This window comes from Chlamydotis macqueenii, unplaced genomic scaffold, assembly GCF_036417535.1.
Source record: "Chlamydotis macqueenii isolate bChlMac1 unplaced genomic scaffold, bChlMac1.mat HAP1_SCAFFOLD_151, whole genome shotgun sequence".
Lineage (NCBI taxonomy): Eukaryota > Metazoa > Chordata > Aves > Otidiformes > Otididae > Chlamydotis > Chlamydotis macqueenii.
The window spans coordinates 23,131-30,840 of record NW_028239044.1 but is presented as its reverse complement, the minus strand read 5'-3'; positions in this window follow the sequence as shown (position 1 = coordinate 30,840).

Below are 7,710 nucleotides of genomic sequence, written 5' to 3'. Positions count from 1 at the left end.
CTATGCTAAATAAATTGGACTGTTGGCTTGCTAAGCAAATAAATACAACTGTATCGGCACTATCAACGCTGTTAACTGATGTAGATTCTATATACTATGCTACTTTACAAAACAGAACCGCTGTTAGCCTGCAGAGCACATATTTGACGGGCCTTGTTGCATGCGCTGGCCACGCATGCAGCAACGTCTAGTCAGTACTCTTTCACTGAATCTGCTGAGGGGATAAACAGAGGTGGCTCGGAGCGAAGGGGAGAGGACAGACCCAGAGCACACTTTATTTACAACAGGGGACGCCCTGAAGGTGCTGCGCCTGCCTCCCTTCTCTGCTCTGACCCGGCTGATAAACATCCTCTTGCTCAGCGGTGTCTTTGGCATAGTTGGGTTAGTAACAGAATAGATCAGCAATAGATTTTTTTTATTATTAGCACAAAATCATGGTTGTCAGGATTTTGATGGGCTTTGCTGCATGAATCTGTCTGATCATTCGGAATCTATTCACAAAAGTATTCAAAACTTGCAAAAAGGAGTACAAAAACAGCAACAAAGTGATGGTTTTGATATATTCAGACATCTTTTGGTGACTTGATATAAGCTTGTTACTAATAGCTGTAGGATGCTTATTCATTCCTTTTATATATGTATTTTGATCTATAATTCTGTGTCTTAAAATGTGTGCAAACTTTAATAGATAAAGCGTTGAAACAAGCCTCTTCTCCTAAACAAAGAAGGGGGAGATGTGGTATTTCGCTGAGCCAGTATGGTATCAGTGAAAGCACACTGACCTTGGGGGAGGAATGCAATCATGCTCTCAGGAAGAAAGCCATGGAATGAGAAGGGAAGCTTTAAGATACAAAACATTGTTAGCAGAATTTATGGCTTGTTTCAACAGAGGCCTGCAGAAAACTAGTCATTGCTCTTGTAGATAAGAAAGTTACTGGAGTTGTTATATCCATAATAGTAGAAAAATGTTATAGTAGAAAATTACTAGAAGGTACTGAAACTTAGCTTTGCTTTGTAATCATGAATATGCATAAACATGTGATCAGTAATTTTATTAACTAAGCTTGTGTGTGGCATAACTGGGTGGTTGCTGTCCTTGGTTAAAATCGGAATTATGATACTAGGCATCATACTAGGCATAACATACCATGCTTGCAAAAAATGATTAACAACTCAATACAGACAATCTGGCTCATAAAAAAAAAAAAAAAAAAAAAAAAAGAAGAAAAGGGAGATTCAGTAGAGGCCTACATGAACCTAGTTGATATTGTAGTAAAATAAGGTCAGGAGTACCAAAAAGAGCCATAGGAGGACCATGTTATTTTGGAAAATTGATAATGTTTGCTCCACCTATGAGAACATTACGGAATCACACTCGAGCAAGAAGATCGCTAAAAGTATTGACTCCCCATTGTGACGGCAATTTAACCCTGTTGGGTACAGCTGAGCGGATAGCATTATCTTTATTTGTTCCTTGGGCAGCAACTGCAAAAGCTTTAGCTAACTTAAATAAATTAGCTTGTTGGGCACAAAAGCAAATGAATTTAACCTCTAGCATGTTATCAGGATTATTAGAAGACATGGATAGTATGCGTCATGATATTTTTGCAGAATCTAGCAGCCATTGATTTTTTGTTATTAGCGCATAAGTGGGTCTGGATTGTTCAAAACAAAAAGGGGGATTTGTTGGATACCTGGAGTATCAGGGACACTTAGTGAACAATCCAGACCGAATGGAATTGTTATGTTTGTGAGCAGCAGGCCTCAAGGACATCACTGAAGCCGCTTGTGAGAAAGTAATGAAGCCGCCTGTAAGAAAGTACTGAAGCCACCTGTGAGAAAATAATGAGGCCGCCTGTGAGAAAGTAATGAAGCTTCCTGTGAGAAAGTAAACGAAGCAACCTTGAAGAAGATCGTAAACAACTCTGAGAAAGTGAAAACATGAAAAGTACGGGACTTTCAGGTTAACGGGACTTTCCAGATTAGCTAACTGCAAGTAGCAAGGATATGCAAATGTAACTATTAGAGCTTAAGCCAATCACGCAATGACTAGTAGGCATATTTTATCTTAGCAATATAAATATGTGCACCCAGGACTAATAAATCGAACTACGCTTATTACTCATATTGAGTCTTTTGTCGTACGTTCCTCCGTCGCTCGCAGGACTGCACCCCGTGGAAGAGATGACCCACGCCGGAGCAGTTTCACGGAGGACTGTGGACATGGGAGGGACCCCACGCTGGAGCAGAGGAGGAATGCAAGGAGTTCTTCCCCCGACAATGACACAGAGGCATAAAACAACGCGTGATGAACTGACTGCGACCCCCATTCCCCCCCCCCCGCCCCCGACCCCCCCCTCCATGCCGCTCGGGAGGGGAAGGTAGTAGAGATAATGTTAAGCCCGGGAAGAGGGAGGGGTGGGGGGAGGTTATCTTGTTCCCTGTCTCATTCTCCTGCTAGTTTTAGAAATAAATGAGTGTTTTTCCCCAAGTCGAGTCTGTTTTGCCTGTAACGGTAACTTTACAAATTTCTTCCCGTCCTTATCTCAAACCTCGAGCCGTTTTTCTTATATCATCTCCTCCTATTCTCTCGGAGGGTGGGGGGAGCGAGAGAGAGACTGTGTAGTCTGGTCCCGATCGGGGCTGAACTACGACAGTGGCCCAGCTGTCTGAGAGCAGTAGCAGCTGTCATTCTAAACATTCAAGAAGCCTGAAAGTTCACTCTAGGCCAGAAAATGACTGTCCTAGTTTCCCAGACTGTATCTGCGGTCCTTGAAGCAAAAGGAGGGCATTGGCTTTCCCCACAAAGGTTCCTGAAATATCAAGCTATAATGGTTGAACAGGATGATGTTGAAATCGTGACCACAAACATCATCAATCCGGCCTCATTCCTTGATGGGAACATCGGGGAGCCGGTGAGTCATGACTGCTTGGAAACAATTGAAACCATGTATTCTAGTCGAACGGATCTTAAAGATGTCCCTGTCGATGGAGCCGAACATTGGTTCACCGATGGAAGCAGCTATATGTTAAATGGAAGGCGACATTCCGGATATGCTGTTACCACTTTTGAAAAGGTGATAGAGTCCAGGCCACTATCAGCCGACGTCTCAGCCCAAAAGGCCGAGATCATAGCCCTTACCTGAGCCCTGGAGAGAGCCCAGGGAAGGACTGTAAACATTTGGACTGACCCTAAATATGCCTTTGGGGTGGTACATGCCCATGGAGCAATATGGAAGGAAAGAGGACTGTTAAATTCTCATGGAAAAACCATCAAACACGCAGAAGGGATTTTGAAAATCCTGAATGCAGTCCAGCTTCCCAAAAAGGTGGCAATTATGCATATTAAAGCACACCAGAAAGTGAGCACAGAATTGGAAAGAGGAAATGAGCTGGCAGATAGGGAAGCAAAACAAGCAGCTAGAGAAACAATCAAGGTAGAGGGTGCGCTAATACCTGATGGACAGGTATTTCTAGAAGGTAAACCAGAATACACAAAGGAAGTCGGCAAACTTATTAATGATCTAAAGGGGTCATATAATGAGGAAGGGTGGGCCAATTACTACCCCTCACACGGGAGGGTAGTAATTCCCTCCTACATGATATGGTCAGTAGTCCGAGAAGAACATAGAAAAAGACACTGGGGGGAGGGGGGGGCAGAAGCCCTATATAAAGATCTCATCAGGAACATAATAGCGCGAAACTTAGCCACTACCGTTAGACAAGTAACTCAACAATGTGATCTTTGTCTCCAGACTAATCCTAAAGTTGTAAAAGAGCCGAAACTTGAAAAAATCGGAAAGGGGAATGGTCCGGGACAACGTTGGCAGATTGATTTCTCAGAACTCCCTAGAAAAGGGGGGTATCGATACTTATTAGTACTTACGGATACCTTTTCAGGCTGGCCAGAAGCTTTCCCGTGCGGAACTGCTAAAGCCTGGGAAGTAACCAAAATACTGCTCCAGGAAATAGTACCTAGGTTTGGAGTCGCAGCAGTAATGTCATCGGATAGAGGACCACATTTTGTGTCCAGAATAGTACAAGCAATTAGCCACCATCTAGGGATAGAGTGGCAATTACATACCTCTTACCGACCACAATCAAGTGGCCAGGTGGAGAAAATGAATCACCCAATCAAACAACAGATTGTCAAGTTGGGTCAGGAAACTAATCTAACTTTACCATTAGCTCTTATACGAATACGAACCAGACCAAGAGCAAGAGAAGGGCTTAGTCCATTCGAAATTCTATATGGACGACCCTATGGGGTACAAAAGGGAACGTCTTCACAAATTGGTGAAGAAATAATGACCTCCTATATGGTGGCACTAAACAAACAATTAAAAAGAATTGAAAAACATGCAATGGGAACACGTCGTAGGGGTCTGGCTGGGCCTGTTCACGATATACAACCAGGGGACTATGTATATGTTAAATCTCTTACAGAAAAAACTCTGGAACCACAGTGGGCCGGACCTTTTCAAGTCCTCCTCACCACCTACACGGCAATTAAGGTAAAGGGACAGAACTCCTGGATACACCATACTCGGATCAAGAGAGCCTCTGCAACCTTGTGGAAAGTAACTCCAGACAACAACGAAGACTTGAGACTTAAACTCGTTCGAACGGATAAGGGCGGGAACAATGTGGGTAACAAGTAAGTGAGCCAAAAGCAGTAGTGAACCGGAGGGACACCACAGCAAACGATACCGGACAAAGAAACCGGGACCGGCCAGTAACTAATCTCGCCCAAATCTGTCATCGGTGCAGTTTATATCTTATTTGTCATTTTATTATAGGAAATATAAAACCCATTTTAGCAGGTCACCAAAGGCAGTACATTATCTACAGAAGTAGCTGTACTAATCCACTAGACCAACTAAATCCTAAAATGACCAATTGTTTAATTGGAATTGTGATTGGGCTTACAATATTTTCCTGCATCTTACCACTAACTTGTAATCAAAAGGACACCAAATGGCCGTGGTCTCACGCCTCCCTTGGGTTTACAGGAAGCATGGGACCACCTTTTAAACGGTCGGGCTTAAACTTGGCCACTGTGGTTATGCACAAAATGGAAATGTACTCAGGGCATGAGTGGGGCTGGGACAGAGGCAACAGGGATCCTTAATACTATGGTGCACCCCGTTGTGATCTTATTGATTAGCTTAGGAGTTTTATTAATATTAACTATTGTGCTGTACCTATGGGTTTGGAGACTGTTTAAGAAAGTAACACTGTCGTAGTTCAGCCCCTATCAGGACCAGACTACGCAGTCTCTCTCTCACTCCTCCCACCCTCCGAGAGAACAGGGGGAGATAACGTAAGGAAAAACGGCTCGAGGTTTGAGATAAGGACAGGGAGAAATCCTTAAATTTACCATCACGGGCAAAACAGACTCGACTTGGGGAAAACTATTCATTTATTACTACAAACAGCAAGATAATGAGACAGAGAACAAGATAACCTCCCTCCACCCCTCCCTCTTCCCAAGCTTAACATTATCTCTACTACCTTCCCCCCCCCGAGTGGCACAGGAGGGGGAAGAGGGAATGGGGATTGCGGTCAGTTCATCACGCGTTGTTTTACGCTGCTGCTTCATGGTTGGGGGAAGAACTCCTCACATTCCTCCCCTGCTCTGTTGTGGGGTCCCACCCGTACGCCACAGTCCTTCCTGAAACTGCTCCGGCATGGGTCATCTCTTCCACGGGGTGCAGTCTCTCCAGAACAGCTGTCCCAGCGGGCCCTCCATGGGCCACAGCTGCCTTCAGGCATCCACCTCCCCCAGTACGGGATCCTTCACGGGCTCCAAGTGGATCTCTGCCCCTCCGTGGACCTCCATGGGCTGCAGGGGGACAACCTGCTCCACCATGGTCGTCACCACAGGCTGCAGGGGAATCTTGGCCAGGAGCCACATTACTCCTCCCACTCCTTCTGAACTGACCTGGGCATCTGCAGCCGTTCCTCACAACAGGCTGGTAGATGTCTCTCAGGATCCTTTTTACATCTTATTCACTTCTCCTCTCCTCTCCACTTCCTGCAGCCGGGCCGGACCAATTCGGGCCCAGTCAGCGGCTTGGCGAGAGGCCAGAGGGTGAGGCCTGCAAGGCCCATAAGGCCTGCGCCTCCCTCTCTGTGCCTCTGCCCCCCGCTCAGCTGCTTCACATCTCTCCCTTTTTTTTTTTTTTCTGTTTTCCCCTATTTAAATACGTTATCGCAGAGGCGTTATCAGGGGACATTCTGCTACCAATTGGCTTGGCCTTGGCCAGCAGCGGGTCCGCTCTAGGCCCGGCCGAGTCCACTGAACAAAGGGGAGCGACTTCTAGCAGTTTCCTACAGAAGCTACCACCTTAGGCCCCCCCGTCACTAAACAAAACCATGTATGATGCTTCATATCATTCAGGGAAACTGTTTAAGTAAAAGAATTTACTTAGTGTGATTAAAAGGGGGGATTGATATAGGGGACAATAAGTTAATCACAACTATATATGTATGCTCTTAAAGAATTGTTGTAGTTCAGCCCCGATCGGGACCAGACTACGCAGTCTCTCTCTCACTCCCCCCCCACCCTCCAAGAGAACAGGGGGAGATTTGGTAAACAAAAGAAAACCAGGAAAAAAACCAAACCCGTGGGTTGAGATTGAACAAAAAGTAAATTTAACAGTAATGACAGAAGAAAACAAAACAGTGATGCAATACAAATATAGTATAATGGCTTACAACAAATCTCCACACCTAGTTTCTTCCACGTAGCAGGAGGCTCCTTTCACCACCCTCCTCACTTACATACTGAGCCCCAGCAGTTAGCTAATTAGTTAACTATCCCAGCCATAGGGGCTACCAGCTTCAGTACTCCACCCAGCTCAGGTAAATATTAACTCTATCCTAGCCAGAACCAGACAAGAATACAGTTATAAAACATAGTCACGTACCCATATAGCTTAGAGAAACAATTAATGGAAGAGGAAGTCTGTTTTTTTTTTCTTTTCCTGACGAAGGACTCATTTGTAAGGAGTGAGAAACAGTCCCTACTGCTCAGTGGGAAAAAATCTTAAAAATCCTGAACCTTTTGTTACATGGTGACCAGCTCTGAATACCCTTGCTGCTCCTCACCGGCTCTTGCTACCACACATACAGGCTCCAAACTCTGGGGCTCCGGGCTTTCCTAGACCACCAGGACAGGGTGGTAAAGATCTACAGGCGTAAAAAAAATCTACAGGCCAGGAAACATTGGGGCTCCGGGATTTCCTAGACCACCAGGACTCCGACGTTTAACACCAGCTCGAGCTGTCCGCCTAGTGTTAAACCACAGCTTAAAAATGGTGAATGTCAGACAGCTGCTCCCACACCAGAAGTGTCAGCTCTGGAATGTCTTGCTGCTTCTCACCAGCTCTAGGCACCACATCTACAGGCTCACAAACATTGGGGATCCGGCATTTCCTGGGACACCAGGACTCCGACGTCTACCATCACCTCAACTCAGCAGTCCCTTTTGAAAAAAATCTTAAAAATCACAAACGTCAGAAGACTGCTCCCACACCAGAAGTGACATTTCTGAAAGCTCTTGCTTCTCCCGCCCGGCTCTTGCCACCGCATCTACAGGCTCACAAATATTGGGACTGCGAGATTTCCTAGAACACCAGCACTCCAACGTTTACCACGGTGTACTTATGGCCGCCCAGTGAAAACACTCTTATATATCATGAACGT